Source organism: Nomascus leucogenys, chromosome 8, assembly GCF_006542625.1.
Source record: "Nomascus leucogenys isolate Asia chromosome 8, Asia_NLE_v1, whole genome shotgun sequence".
NCBI lineage: Eukaryota > Metazoa > Chordata > Mammalia > Primates > Hylobatidae > Nomascus > Nomascus leucogenys.
Window position 1 is genome coordinate 52,942,673 of NC_044388.1, and position 15,573 is coordinate 52,958,245.

The following is a 15,573-nucleotide window of genomic DNA, read 5'->3' on the forward strand; positions in this document are numbered from 1 at the left end:
TGGGAGGGGAAGACTACAGCAATGGGAAATTGATTACACATTGGGGATTAGTCAAGTGAACAAATAGGATGAGAATTATGGTAGCCAAGTTTGTCACTCTTGGAGTAGGGAATCACAAACATGGAAAGAGAGAAACTAGTTTGACCCTGTGGTGTGTTGGAATTGGAGACATTGGTGTGAAGTCATGGATTTCAATATATAGATTGATCAATGTAGAAATAGACATATATGTAAATGCAGGTATATATAACAGCATAGAGTCCCTAGCTCTGTTCACCGAGAGACTCTAGAAGCAATGACAACCCAGTAGCAATAAGAATACTTAGTATCCAAATTTTGGCTTCCAAATATCTTTGTCCACTAAATGGAGCTAGGACTACTTACCAAAAAAAATGGCTGGTTCCATGATTTGAGCAAGGAAAGGGCAAAATGAGTCTGGAGCATCTTATTCTACCAGAAAGTAAGATGTGCCCAAAGAATTAGGAGACATTTCAAAAGGACACAGAGTCCAGCTTAAAGGGGTTCCCACCAGTCAAATAAAGGAGAATCTCAGTATCAAAATAAATAACAGCAGTTAGAGATCATAACCCATTAAATGAATTAGGAATTCATGAGTCCATACTAATATATAGATAAATTAAGACATTAAATGTTTGATAAGAAGGTATATATTCACAGGGTCTCAAAGTACCTTCAAACAACTTAATAATTACAAAGGAAAAGTAAGTTAACTACAGTGAAGAAGCCTGGCAGATACTGCTTGAATTACGTGGTCAAAACTAACATCTCCCATAATGAAACAAATCAAAATCATGTGCCAGGTGATAAGATGCAATGAAACAAACACCACATTACTTTTTGTGATATTCCTGCCACAGATGCAAAACTTAAATCCAATCATAAGGAAACATCAGATAAACCCAAACCAGTGGACCTTCAATAAAATAACTGGGCTATAGTCTTTTCAAATATCAGGGTCATGAAAGTCAGACATCCTTTACAAGGACATTATCAGTACAAGTGGCAAAACTGGAATGGAAGGCCGGGTGCAGTGGCTCACGCCTGTAATCCCAGTACTTTGGGAGGCTGAAGCGGGTGGATCACCTGAGGTCAGGAGTTTGAGACCAGCCTGGCCAACATGGTGAAACCTTGGCTCTACTAAAAACACAAAAATTAGCCGGACATGGTAGCATATGCCTGTAATCCCAGTTACTAGGGAGGCTGAGGCAGGAGAATCACTTGAACCCAGGAGGTGGAAGTTGCAGTGAGCTGAGACTGCACCATTGCACTCCAGCCTGGGTGACACAGTGAGACTTCATCTAAAAAAACAAACAAACAAACAAACAAAAAACCTTGAATGGTGTCTGTGGTTTAGAATTTTGGTTTTGTAGGAGAATGTCTTTGTTCTATAGGAAATATACACTAAATTATCCTGGTGCACAGAATTTCATGTCAGCAAATTACTCCCAAATAATTCAGAGAAATAACTTTTTTGTACTGTTCTTGAAGCTTTCCTTTAAATTTGAGATAGTTTCCCAAAAAATAGAAAGAAAATAAAACAAATGGAAAGAAATATTCTTAAGATACAAGGAGACTATTACTATTACTGAAAACTTCTAGAAAAGTCTTTTTTCCTTCTCTGAAGACTTCCTGAATGAAACTTTTTTCCTCCTCTGGATAATACCAGGCATTGAGATGAGACCCCAAAAATCATGTGATCGTCTCACTGCCAGCCTGAGAAGAAGGCAGAGTGAAGAGGATCACCGGGAAAGATCTGGGGCCACTGGTTCGAGCCCGTCCTGATTCCTCCGGACTGTCAGCCACAGGAGTGATTAAAATTCCTTGTTGTTTAAGCTTGTCATGTTGGGTTTTCAATTATTCGCCACAAAAGACATCCTGACTTACACATAATCATTGAGGAAGGATTCCAGTGTCCTCTGACAGTGAACTGCAGCCTCATTGTGACACGGGTTCTCCATCTATAAAACCCTTATGTAGTAATCTCCCTCCTAGGTAATAATGGGTCCTTGTTATGACATGGACGATGGGTAAACAAGCACAGTGTAACCTCTTGAGCACCTCCACGGTGACTTTCAGATTCCAAGTAGAAAGCATTCCAGAATGTGAAGGACTACGCTGAGCTTATCACACAGGGGCATTGCAGTACGGAGCCATCTAGCAACCAAGTTGAACTCAGCCCAAGATCATTTTCACCAGTCTGCAACAAATGTCCCCAGGCCTTCCCTTTCTACCTAAAAACCTTATTTGATTCTATTTAAATGTCTGTTAACTTTACTCTTCTGATTGAATCTTATCACTCTCTTCTCAGAAACCTTGAATAACTCACCCATACTTGAGAGATAGTCTTTTACCTTATCATGGCACTCAGGGACCTCCCTGGCAGATCCTAAACCATCCTTCACATCTGTCTTCTCCATCTCAGTGCACTTTATTCTCCAGGAACACTGTGGAGATGGGAGTTACAAATATGGAAAGTGAGGCCGGGCACAGTGGCTCATCCCTGTAATCCCAGTACTTTGGGAGGCCAAGGCAGGTGAATCACCTGAGATCAGGAGCTCGAGACCAGCCTGTAATCCCAGCTACTCAGGAGGCTGAGGCAGGAGAATCGCTTGAACCTGGGAGGTAGAGGTTGCAGTGAGCCGAGATCGCGCCATTGTATGATTGTTGCCTGGGCAACGGAGTGAGACTCTCTCTCTCTCTCTCTCTCTCTCTCTCTCTCTCTCTATATATATATATATATATATATATATATTTATTTATATTTATATATGGAAAGTGAGAAAACTAAACTGAACCCAGAGGTGCTGTTTGGAATTGAAGACACTGGTGTAAAATCATAGATTTGAATCTATATAGATAGCTATGGGAATCTATGTAGGCAGGTTCCTGATATAAATCTAGGTATGTTCCGGATGTAAATCTAGCTGATGTAAATCAGGAACATTCCTGGATGGATTCCGTGTCCACTGAGAAGCAGAAGCAACAATACCCCAGTATCAATGCAAACGCCTAGTTGCTGGAAATATCATGAAGTTTTACATCTTTATGCCCATGTATACCTAATCCTACAGTTTTCTACATTAAAACACCTCGGCTACGCTCTGCCTACCAAAATTCCATTGAAGTGAAATTATAAAATGTAAAGCACCAAATACATGTCATCAACAATTTTTTATCCCTGACTCTCAATCAAAGTCTGGCTCAAATAGTCTCTCTCCTGTGACACTTCGTTGGGTATATGCAAGCAGAATTCATGTCTCTTACCTCTATGCCCATGAACCATTTCCTGTGAACCTCTAGAGAGCATCAGTGCATCCTTCTTTGTGTTGATGATGGCTGTTTACAAGTTCGGCTCTCCAACATCTCATGGATTTTTGTGGGAGGATCTGACTCTGTTTCTCTTTGTCTTCCTAGCCCCTGGAAAATATTAGGTGTTCGATAAAGGCATTTTGAATTAGAGGGAGTCTTTCTCCACAAAATAGACTGGAGCTCACTGGCCTGCCTTCAGAGCCAAGCCTTGGCCTCATTTGCACTGAACTCTGCCCAAGGAAGCTGACCATTCATAGGGAATCCAGGACAAAACCACCAGGGCCCTTTGTTCCAGTCCTATTTCTATAGACTATTTCACTTTGCTGAACAAGAGGACGTCTTCAGAGAGCTGACATGCCTGCTTGCCAGGTCTTTCACAGAAATGTTTTATTTGATGCTTTGCTTTTGCTGCAGAGTAAGTCTCTCTCCACTTTGCAGCCAAAAGTACTGGACACATGAAACGAATGTTCCTGTTTTGATAACAGCTCCCTTAGAGCTTGGCCGTACTGGGCTGGGCAAGGAAATGACCACATTCTGGCTCCCAGGGAAGGCTGTGGAACTCCAAATATGTGGGACTGAGGGAACCTCCTGCCCAGGAAGAAAGCTGTTGTCAGATGGAGATGAAAATCCCAGTGTTGTTGGCACAGGGGGGGTTCTTCATTAACTGTGCAATCAGCAAAGAGCAGTAGAGAGATGCTTTGCAGCCCAAAGATCTTAGATGGTGAGAGGCAATGGGCAATCTTCCCACCGGGGTCCCATCTGACCTCCGTGATGGCCTCCATTCATTTCCTATGGCTACCAGAACAAACCCCCACACATTCAGTGGCTTAAAACAACACCTTACGTATTATCTCACAGTTTTGTGGCTCAGAAGTCTGGGTACAGTGTGGTTCAACTGGGTCTTCTTTTTACTTTTATTTTTATTTTATTTGTTTAGAGATAGTGTCTTGCTTGCTGTGTCGCCCAGGCTGGAGCAGAAGTGGCACAATCATAGCTTGTTGTGAAACCACCATTGCAAAATTATAACTGAGACAGTGAAAGAGATCTGACCTAACCAACTCCATCTTGCTTCTAACCTCCAAGCTGTCCTTGTTCATTCCTGGGTGTAGGCCAAAGTAACTTTGGAAGGAACTTAGTTTGTAGTTTATAGTTTAAAACAGCCCTTTCCCAAAACAAACCTTCTTCTTGCCTGGGGACTAGACTGACTTTGTAGGACTAACAAATTAGCTACAAGATTAGAAATTATGATTTAAGAGTCATGTAACTGGAGGCTACAAGATCCTGACCCTCCCCAAATTGCTCCTGGGGATAACATCACTATTGTAAAAACTACGATCAGTGCTTGAGATATTTTGCAGACCTTGAACTTGATGGATCCACTGGCACCACTCAGACTGATAAACTGGCTCATCTGATCTTGTGGCCCCACCCAGGAACTGACTCAGTGCAAGAGGACAGCTTCGACTCCCTATTATTTCATCTCTGACCTTACTAATCAGCACTCCTGACTCACCGGCCCCCACCCATCAAATTATCCTTAAAAACTCTGATTCCCGAGTGCGCGAGGAGACTGATTTGAGTAATCATAAAACTCTGGTCTCCTGCACAGCTGGCTCTGCGTGAATTACTCTATTGCAATTCTCCTGTCTTGATAAATCAGCTTTGTCTAAGCAGCAGGCAAGGTGAACCTGCTGGGCAGTTACAATTGCAGGCTTAAACTCCCAGGCTACCACCTCAGCCTACCTGAGTAGCTGGGACTACAGGCAGGCATCACCACACCTGGCTAATTTTTGTCTGTTTTTTTTTTTTGTAGAGATGGGATCTCACTATATTGCCCAAGCTGGTCTCAAACTCCTGGGCTCAAGTGATCCTCCCACCTCAGCATTTCAAAGTGCTAGGGTTACAAGTGGGAACCACCACACTCAGAGTGGGTCCTCTTTAGAGTTTCATGGGGTGAAATCAACAATCCTTAGTGGGGGCTCCAGAGAAGAATCTGCTTCCAAACTCACCCAGAAGCCTGGCCAAATCCAGTTAGTTGCCTGTGCTTGCCAGTTGAGGGCCGTCCTCAGTTCCTAGAGGCCTCTCCTGAATCCTTGCACAAGGCTCCTACTTCTCAGAGCCAGCAATGGCACACTGAATCCCTTCTCAGAAGTGCACATTGAATCTCCTCGACTTCCCCTCTGCTGCATCTCTGACTCCACCCAGAGTTTCCTGCTTTTAAGAGCTCAGATGATTGAATTGAGCCCACCTGGAGAGTCTCCCTATCTTAAGGTCAGTAATCCACTTACATCTGCAAACTCCCTTTGGCCACGTAAGGTAACATGTTCCCAAGTTCCAGGCATTATGGCGTGGACTTCGCTGGGGGACCATATTGGACCTATGACAAGACCCTACATTTTCATTACAAAAGTAGGACTCCACCTGGCGTGAGTATAATTGGGCTTTTTCTTGGGAGAGTACAGCTGGTCTTTGTTTTGCAATTTGCAGAAAAATAGTTTTAAATCTCCAAATATAGAAAATCTAGGTCTTTGAGCATGTTTCCGAGACACATTACTGTTTATCCTTACGCTTACGAGATTGTACCCACAGCCAATCCCTGACATCTGGGAACTGCCAAGAGGGACAGACAGATCCAGAGAGCCCAGGAATGATGTCCAAGAGGCCCCTCAGGGCTGGGTGAGAGACCAGTATTAGAATATACAGAGCCAGGCATGGCAGGTCATGGCTGTAATCCCAGCACTTTGTGAGGCCAAGGCAGGAGGATTGCTTGAGTCCAGGAGTTTGAGATCAGCCTGGGTAACATAGCAAGACTTTGAATCTAAAAAACAAAACAAAACAACAACAACAATAAAAACAAACAAAAAAAACCAGCATCAGTTATTAAAGGATGTGCACTTAAAGGTAGGTCCAAAACATGCTGCAATTCCCATTGTTTGATGGCATAGCCAACACTCAGGGTCCAGGATCCTATCTAAGAGAAGCTGGAAAAACTGACGATGGGTACAAGTTCTAATAGAAGCAACCAGCCTCCATTATCAGAACTGGGGAGACCTACTTGCAGGTATTTGGTACAGCCAAGGGAAACTGAGATTCAAGAAAGGAAATCCATTTTCTGGAAGAGCTGGGGTAGCAAGCAGGGACTATATAATAAGGAATAAATGCAGAAAGTGGGTTTCTATGTCAAAGCAGGTCCAAAAATGAGATCAGCTACATAAGAATAGGTAGGCCCTATAGTGGCCCTGCTTGGGGGTTGAATCAGATCCACTGGGCTCTGGGACAAAGTCAAAACTTTAGGGAGTGGGAAAGAGGCCACTTTTATGTCCTGTTCAAGGCGCGGTAGATATAACTGTGTGCAAATCACATCCCTGCCTTCAGGGATCATACAGTCTAGGAGGCAGTTATTCTACCACGTGGCAGGGCTGTGGCAGCACACAGGAAGAATGAGAAAGGCTTCTAGAAGTGGTTCTGCGTAAAGACCTAATGATCAAGGAGAAGTTAGGTTAGTGAATACATAGTCTCCAGCAAAGATGGGGCAAGACCTAGAATGGGAAGAGAACATGGCATTTTAGGAGTTTAGCAAGTAGTTTATCAAGAACATGGTGTATGTAATATGAAGTCCACTTTCCTCCCACTAAAATCTCACTGTCCAATGTTTCATTTTCACTTCGAGCATTTGGACAGTGTTTTAATGCTGTTATTGCAGTGAGAATGTCTGGAATTGGCAAGAAATGTCTCCCTCCTTCTCCCCTGTTCTTCTCCCAATACCCATGACCCTCACCCCAAATGTCAGGATTCAAGACTAACCAATTGGCACAAAATTTTATTTCAGCACTAAAAGAGTTGGAGCCAAGACTGCTCCTGCAGTGCCTCTTCTATTTGCTGAGGTCCAGCTCACTTCTTGGCCCCCTGGTGGCCTTGGGTGCCATCATGACTGGCACTCTTCTGGGGTTCATAGTCATCCATTTCGAAATGAATCTTGGACCAGAAGGACACACTTCTCTGTTTCTCAGAAATGACTTCTGGCCAGAAAGACATGTGCTTTATTTTTTCCACTGAATGTTTATGCTACCTACTCTCTACGCTGTCTACTCGATCTGTCTAGTCATGGACCCTGCTCAATCTGAATGGTCAAGACAATCACTCCATTCAACAAGCATGGTCAAAACCATAAAGCTATGCATTGTATTACACCACGTCAGGAATGCTAATTGGCTGAAATTTTGTTGGGCCAGAATATGAAGATAAACTAGAATACTTGAGAGTTAACCATCTACTTCAGTTCAGTAAAGTTCATTATTGAAGAGAAATGTTGTTCTAATGCGGTGCCTTCTGTTTCGTGTCTGTTTTTTAATGTTGAGTCAAGAGAATCCTACTTGGCAAGTAATTATCATGCTCTGCTTTCTCTACATAACATTCAAACATCCCCTTGTAAATGCAGCAAATACCTCCATCCGAATTTTTAGCATGCTGGGAATTGTCTATGGCTTGAGCCCAACCAAGTTTCGCTAATAGCACACGTAACCAAAAGCAAGCGGGAGTGAAGCGGTGGCTTCACCAAGGGGCACTAACTCTGAAAGGTCTGTCTGCTCCAGCTGGTTTCTCCTCCTTCCTGGGTACAGTCCCAAGAATAGAGGTACTAGAAATCCGTGGAACTGCTGTAACTAAGCCTCTAAACTAGTCTGGGTTCTCCAGAGAAACAGAACTAGTAGGATATATATATAGAGAGAGAGGGTACAAGGGAAGGTTTATTTTAAGGAAATGGCTCACACGATTATGGAGGCTGGCTAACCCAAAATCTGCAGGGTGGCCTGTAGGCTGGAGACCCAGGAGAGCCGATGCTGCAGTTCAGTTTCAAAGGTCATCAGGCTGAGAACCCAGGAAAGAGCCAATGCCTCAATTTGAGTCCAAAGGCTGTCTGCTGGCAGAATTTCCTCCTGCTTGGGGAAGGTCAGTCTTTTGTCCTATTCAGACCTTCAACTGATTGTATGAGGCCCACCCATACTGTGGAGGGTGATCTGCTTTACTCAAAGTCGGCTTTACTCAAACTGACTTAAATGTTAATCTCATCCAAAACACTCTCATAGAAACATCCAGAATAATGCTTGACCACATTCCTCGGCCATGACCCAGCCACACTGACACATAAAATTAACCATCACAGCCTCTAATTAGGACATTCTCCCTTTCCTTCTCTGACAAAGGCCCCAGGACCTTCGTAGCTTTCCTCTCCTTTCTGTGGCTGTCCCACCTCTTGCTCCCCTGGGTTCTTCCGTCCCAAACCTGGCTGAAGAGAGAACTCAACCTCCCTACCTCGTAACACTGAAGACGAGCAGGTGTACAGGCCCATTCTGTCTGCAAGGTTTTCTACTAATCATGACCAGAAACACAGTATAATAGCAACTAAAAATGGGGAGGTTCCAGGGTTAGACAATCACACTGTGCTCTTCCCACTTGTTCTGTCTCCCTTTTTGACATTGTAACTGGACATTTTGGGCTTCTATTATCTATGCATGTCCTTGAAGGTTGATCTTAACTGACCATGGTTCTCTGAACACGGCAAGTTCCAACAGGGCAAAACAGAAGCCAGCGCGAAGGCCTTTCATCTACAGAGGTGCTTTGCATTTCTGAGGAAACTTCCAGCTGCTCCCGCTGGCTCGGTTCTTGCAGGGACATTCCCTTAGGACACATTCTCCCTGGAGGCTTATCCTAGAGAGGAATTTATAAAATCTTTAGAACATTGTGTATAACCATTTCAAAGAACTTAGGTTTTTAACTTGGCAGAAAACAAACGGTTAATCCTTTCTCCTCCTCTACCCCTCACTTTATAACAGTAAAGTCAAGAATTCCACCTTTTCTGAAAAAGAACGCAGTGGCTCTGTGCTGAGGCCATCAGCACTGCCCACTGTCCCGCCCTCTCTCCCTCCCAGATCCAGTGCCTGCCATGTTCCTTGTCCCCATCCGTTCTTGGGCTCACCTTCCAGCCCTTTCCACAGCCAAGCCAGGTGGACAAAACTGTGGCATGTTGCAGCTTTTTCTCACCTCTTCTCAATTATTTATACTCTTTTCCGACTTTTACTATTATTATATTACTGGGGGAAAAAAGGATGTAGTATCTTAAGTATGGTAGAAACCATCGGAAGAGGCCGTGATATGAAAATGTTTGCTGAGTGTGTGTTTAATTCCTGTCCTGGCTGTGCTTTCTTTTCCATCATCTCAGAGATGAGTTGAGAACCTCACCTGGTTGCCTCCTCATGGTCCTCCATCCTATCTGCTCTCTCTACCCCTCAGTCCACCCTGCACATGGCTCTCAGGTTACTCTTCTCCCAAAGCATCCCCTTGAGAGATATTTTCCCACTCAAGCATTTCAATGGGTCCCCAGTCCCTACACAAGACCTTCCACAATCTGATCATAATCTGCCTTTCTCAACAGATTCACTCACTCTCTCATTCACTCATTCATTCAAATACATCTATATGGAGCACTTGCTAGGTGCCAGGCCCTGGAGACCCAGGTCAACAGTAAGCTAGGGTAGACCCAGTCTCTGCCCTCAAGGGCTCACAGCCTGGCTAGGAAGATGGAGGCACCCATAAATCATTTCGATGAAATGTGATGATGATGATGATGATGATGATGATGATGATGATGACGACGACGATGACAACGATGACGAAAAGGAAAGATGGCACTCGGATCTTCTCCCCATTTGTGTGGGTGAACTCTTTGCACTTGGCTGGTTTCCTCATCAAACACTGAAAACGCAACACATTCTCTCCTCAGGGCATTTGCTCAACCATCCCTCTCCCCCCGTGGTTCCTCTCCCCACGTGCACACCCATCTGTCCTGCAAGGCCCAGGTCCTGTCCTGCCTTCTCTGTTGAGTTTTTTCTCATCCACAAAGCCCACAAAGAACTCTCATTTCCACGCACCCACAAACACTCATAATGAGCCCAAAGCAGGGTCACGCAAGAACTTCTAGGCCCCACAAATGCAGCATCCTACATTCCACTTTGTCACAAGAGGAATCCATGTCCAAGTACTCCCAGCCCACATTTGGGGGTAGCAAGAGATCACATATCCCCACTCGGCCCTCACCCAGCCCTCAGAGCTGCAGGCACTGCACACGTGCTACCTGCCTCTTCACAGCCACACTGCGGATATTTGTCACTGTCACTGCTGCTTTGTGGGGGAAAACATGAGGCTGCGAGAGGTGCAGTACAGTGCATGAGTGTCCTGGTGTTGTCCGGCCACCTGCAGGATGTGACCAGGCCTATCTCCTGCAGGCTTCAAAGCTTTCCTCCCACACTGCCCCCTCACCCAGCCCCCCACCCCCAGGTCAGGAGCTGGTTCCCCATCAGGGAGGAGCACCATGGATATTCCAAGAACCCCTGACTTGCTGACTTTCTAGAGAAGCCACCACTTTACTGCAGTTATCCCCCCAGGTCTGAGCTGCAAACAATGCCGCATGTCAGCACATGAAGGCTCTGGACCCAACTCAGGACCCCCAGCCCATCAGTCACACACCTGTGATCAGCCTTGTTATCTGTCTTCCTTCAGAGGTGCAGTGTCCAGTGGAAGGTGGACCGCAAGACACAGGGACCCCAGAGAACAAAAGCAGTGGCACGGTGGGTGCATGCTGGCCTGGGAGGTGGGCTGGGCCTTAGATTCTAGCCCTATCTCATCCACAAGGATTCAGAGCTATCACTTACTGTGGCTTATGTGTCCATTGTGAGCTAAATTCTTCACATGCTGTGTCTTGTTAACTCCTCTAGTCACCAGATTCTGGTGTGCAACAAGGGAGGGAGCTCAGCCAGTAACACCCATTGACTGGGTGCCACACACAAGCATTTCTCAGTTCTCTACAGAGTCCTTGTGTCAGCTGGCAAGTGCCTGCACTGCTCCAGCTAAAGGGCGAAGAAAATACACATCACTGAAGGCGAAGACCTGTTCAGGTGAGAAAGGATTCCAAACCACGACACAGGAATTCCGTCACTCTGCCCTTCCTAAAAATATGCAACATAGCATGACCATCTGCACTCTCTTTGTTCTCCACGAGCTGCTAGAGCTTCCCAGTTGGTTCCATACCACCTCCATTATTCTACCAGGCCCTGGAGGATGTGTGGCCTACACCCTGTGTCTACACGTAGGCACATATGTGCACAAACACATGTGCACACCCACTCTTACTTTTCTTATCTCAGATTCGCAAAATGAGAGTGCTGCAGGAGTCATTAAAGAATCTCCAACGGGCAATAACAAAACATCCTTCCATATCAATAAGTGTTTCCCCATGACACTAATCCATTTGTAAAAATAAAATTGGGAGGTAGAGCTGGCCTGTCAATTCTAAGGTTGCCTCTCTCCCCGCCCTTCTGATCCCAAATGGCTTAGGCTTCCTGGTAATGCTTTGGAAACGACTTTTCCCTCTCATCAGTCTATACTAGCCCTCCCCAGGAGGCCAGCTCACCCGTGGGAGGTGGGGAAGCCATCTCCCACCCTGCTACCTTCAAATCCACAATTTCTTTTGGATGGAGTGACTTCTCGAGTCCCTTGGATGTCTTCCCAGAGATGGTTCCTGCATATCCTTAGTGGGGAGATTGGCACAAAGCATCAGCAGTCCCAGGAGACCCTAAGCCCTCCTTTATCTCTAGGGGATAAAGACCTTCTACTGGCTTTATGGACTTGGAGACCTCTCCCAATCTCAGTTCAAGGTATCTTTGGCAATTACCACTTTCAACTAACCTTCTTGAAAGTTCTCTCACCCTCATCTCTCTTACATCCCATTCTCATTCCTGTTTCTTTTCTTTCTCAGGATAATGTAGCAGTTAAAAGCCAGGGCTTGGGGTCAGGCTCAGTGGCTTCCGCCTGTAATCCCAACACTTTGGGGGGCCAAGATGGGAGAATTGCTCGAGGTTAGGAGTTCGAGACCAGTCTGGTCAACATAGCGAGACCCCATCTTGATCAAAATAAATAAATAAATATATTTTTTAAAAAAGACCAGAGCTTTGTGGTTAGCCTGCCTGGACTCCAGCCCTCTGTCACCCACTAGCTTTGAGATTTACCCACTCTGGGTATCCGTTTCCTTTCTGGTAAATGGGAATAGGATAACACCTGATCAAGTGGAGTAGAGATTAAATGAGATAATGCAGGCAAAATGCCTAGCAGAGTGACTGACATACACAAAGAGCTCTGTAGGGATTATTTATTATCCTTTCTCATGCAGACTCACAGGCATTCATGTTCACAATGCTTCTCCCCCCTGCCATTACAGGTTTTAGCAGCAAAGAGAAAATGTGTAACAGAGGCCTATTCAACAAGCCAGTTAACTTCTTGGAATCACTTAAAACCAGAAAGATGGGTGTCCTCATAAAACATAGGACTGGCCCAGTCCTAAAGGTGAAGCTAAACATGGCTTGGCTGTGGGAACTGTAGGGCTGAATGGACAGAGCTGAAAACCAGATTTCTTCATCTACAGACTGACAAAATTGTCTATGATCCTTTGATTCTGGCTCATGCCATCTTCTTTTTCCTTCTTCCTAAGCATGGACCTTTGCCCAATACCATCTTCTCTGTTTCCTGCTTCACACTCTTCCCTCTGGGGACAATCCACGTCCAGGGCTCCCTTCTAGCCCTTGTCTCCTGAATCTATTGCACCAGCCCCAATCTCTCTCCAAATTCCCAGGGAGCTGCAGATGTTTCCACCCACGTCCCACCAGCACCTCAACCCAGCAAGTGGGAAACAGCTCATTATCTGCCCCACACACCAGCTGTTTTTCCATTCATTCTCCTCGTCATTGGATCTTGAAAACCTAGGTCATCTCTGTCCCCACCTGCAGCCCTCTACTCACTCTATAGCCAACACCTCCTTTTTCTAGAAATCTTGGAGCATCACTTGCTTCTTGCTTTCTGTCTTCCCTCCCAACTCTGTGTGTCTGATCCTTTTCACCACCTGCCTAGACCTCCTGTATCAGCCTCTAACTCATTCCCCTGGCTCCAGCCAATCATTTGCTCAGTCCAGCCTATATTCTGCCATCAAGCCAGTCTTTAACCCAGGCATGCCTCTGTTTCAACATAATTTGCCTTCTTAATCACCTGTGAGATGAAGTCCACTGTCCCTGTTCATAGCAGTAGTAGGGACGTCCTCAATTCTACCTCAGTGTAACTCCTCCCCTCTAATTGTCCACAGACCCAGCCAAACAAGCATCACCCCATTCCCCAAACACACCTCATCCTTGCTGCCTTGTGCCTTTGCAACCTGCTCTCTCAAATCCAACTCCCCCCAGTTATTCTTCAAGGCCTACCACAGGTTCCTTCCCTTTCATGAAATCTATCCCCATTCCCCTGGCCAAAATAATCCCTCAGAAGGTCTCATTTCTCTGAATCCCCAAAGCTCTTTGAGCTCTATTTGGAAGCTCGCAAGAATTTAATTCAACAAACACACATTGGCACAGATCACATGAAAGAAGGTTGTCCTTGGTGCTGTGAGAAGGGACTAGAGGGAGACCAGTTCCTCTTCTCTCCATCAGATCCTTGAGTCAGCAGCTATGAGAGATGGCAGAGCTAGACTAGAGTTATAAGAATGTGTTATTAGACAAAAGTGGAGGCGAAGATCTGACTGCAGTTGGCATAGTTAATGGGAAGAGCCTGAAGCCCTATATGTGAATCCTGCCTCCACTATTTCCTACCTTGCAGAACATGGGCAAGTCACTTCACTTTTCTGAGCATCCATTTCTTCACCCATAAAATAAGCATAGTAAGAATTCATGCCTGTTGTGAGGATTACATGGGTTTAGCTCAGCCTCTGTCATATAGTATTATTCACTAGCCATGCAACCTTAGGAACAATACTTATCATCTGTGCCTCAATTTCTTCATCTGTGGGGGAAAAAAGAGATAGTAATTTCTACCTCAAAAGTTGTCATAAGGATTAAATGAGTTAATGTATGTAAAGCCCTTCAAATGGTTCCTGGCCCAGAGAGAGGATTAAGAAATGTTAACTATTTGGATATGATGATGTTGATGCTGCAGATGCTGCTGATGATGGTGGTGTTGATGATGATAATGATAATGATGTTGATGATGATACTGATGCTGCTGAGTTGAGGCCCCTCTCATAATCCTATTCGTCTGGGCTTTCATTAGTCTTACAAAGGCAGTCCCTGAGCAAGGAGGGGGTTAGTTTTAAGGCAGGACTATTATCATCCTTGCTTTCAGGACAAACTATAAACTAAATTCCTCCCAAAGTTAGCTTGGTCTATGCCCAGGAATGGCCAAGGACAGCTTGCAGATCAGAAGCCAGATGGAGTCAACTATGTCAGACATCTCTTACTGTCATAATTTTGCAAAGGTAGTTTCAATGATGGTCTCCAGGTCAGTAACATCAGTGACACAGGGAGCTTGTGAAAAATGCAGACTCCCAGGCCCCACCCCAGGGCCTGGCTCTGAGGCACAGGTCCATTTGCTCTGGGGATGGTGCTTTTCCTTCAGCCTCACTGACTTCACATGAAAATAGCATACCCAACCCTTCATTCCCTCCACAGATCCTTAGACTAACACAGTGGGAAGGGCCTGAGGGGACATCTCTATCCCTTTGTTTTACTGTCAAAGAGCTTGTTCAACAGCTCTGCTATTTGGGGTGGTAATAAAACTTTCCTGTTCTCTTCTGGCTGCCCTCTTTAGTGTCTGTCCATGAGCTACAGCCCGGCCTTCAGTCTCTGACATTCTCCACTCAGGCAGACTCCTCATCTGCCCAGGACTAAAGAGACCTTCAGCCCCACTATCCCACCCACCCCTACAGCCACCTGGCTTTCCTGCAAGAGGATCAGCAGCCCTTTTCCCCACTAAGACCCCATTGCTGGATCCTTGGGTACTATAGCAGGGTTTCCAAACGCCCTTGCGAAAAGCCCAGCTTTTTCTGGGAGCTTGTGGAGGTTCTGGGGGGACCTTTTTTGGAAGTACAGGCAGGCTTTGAATATTTTGTGAGATTACCTCCCCTTATTATGCTTTACCTATTGTGATAAGATTAAGTCTGAATCCAATTCCTTTCCCTGCCTTTATCCAAATTATAAAATACCTAGAAAATGCTCATTTTCTCCCAAGTACAAAGACTAGGCCAGAGAAAGAACTCAATGTCACCCAGAAGAGGAAAATGCATTTGATTTGTCCCACTGTGGTTTAGGTAATAAACGATGTAAAATGAAAAGGAAAACTGTTATAATAGCTCCTCAGAGCCTCTATTCTTAACCT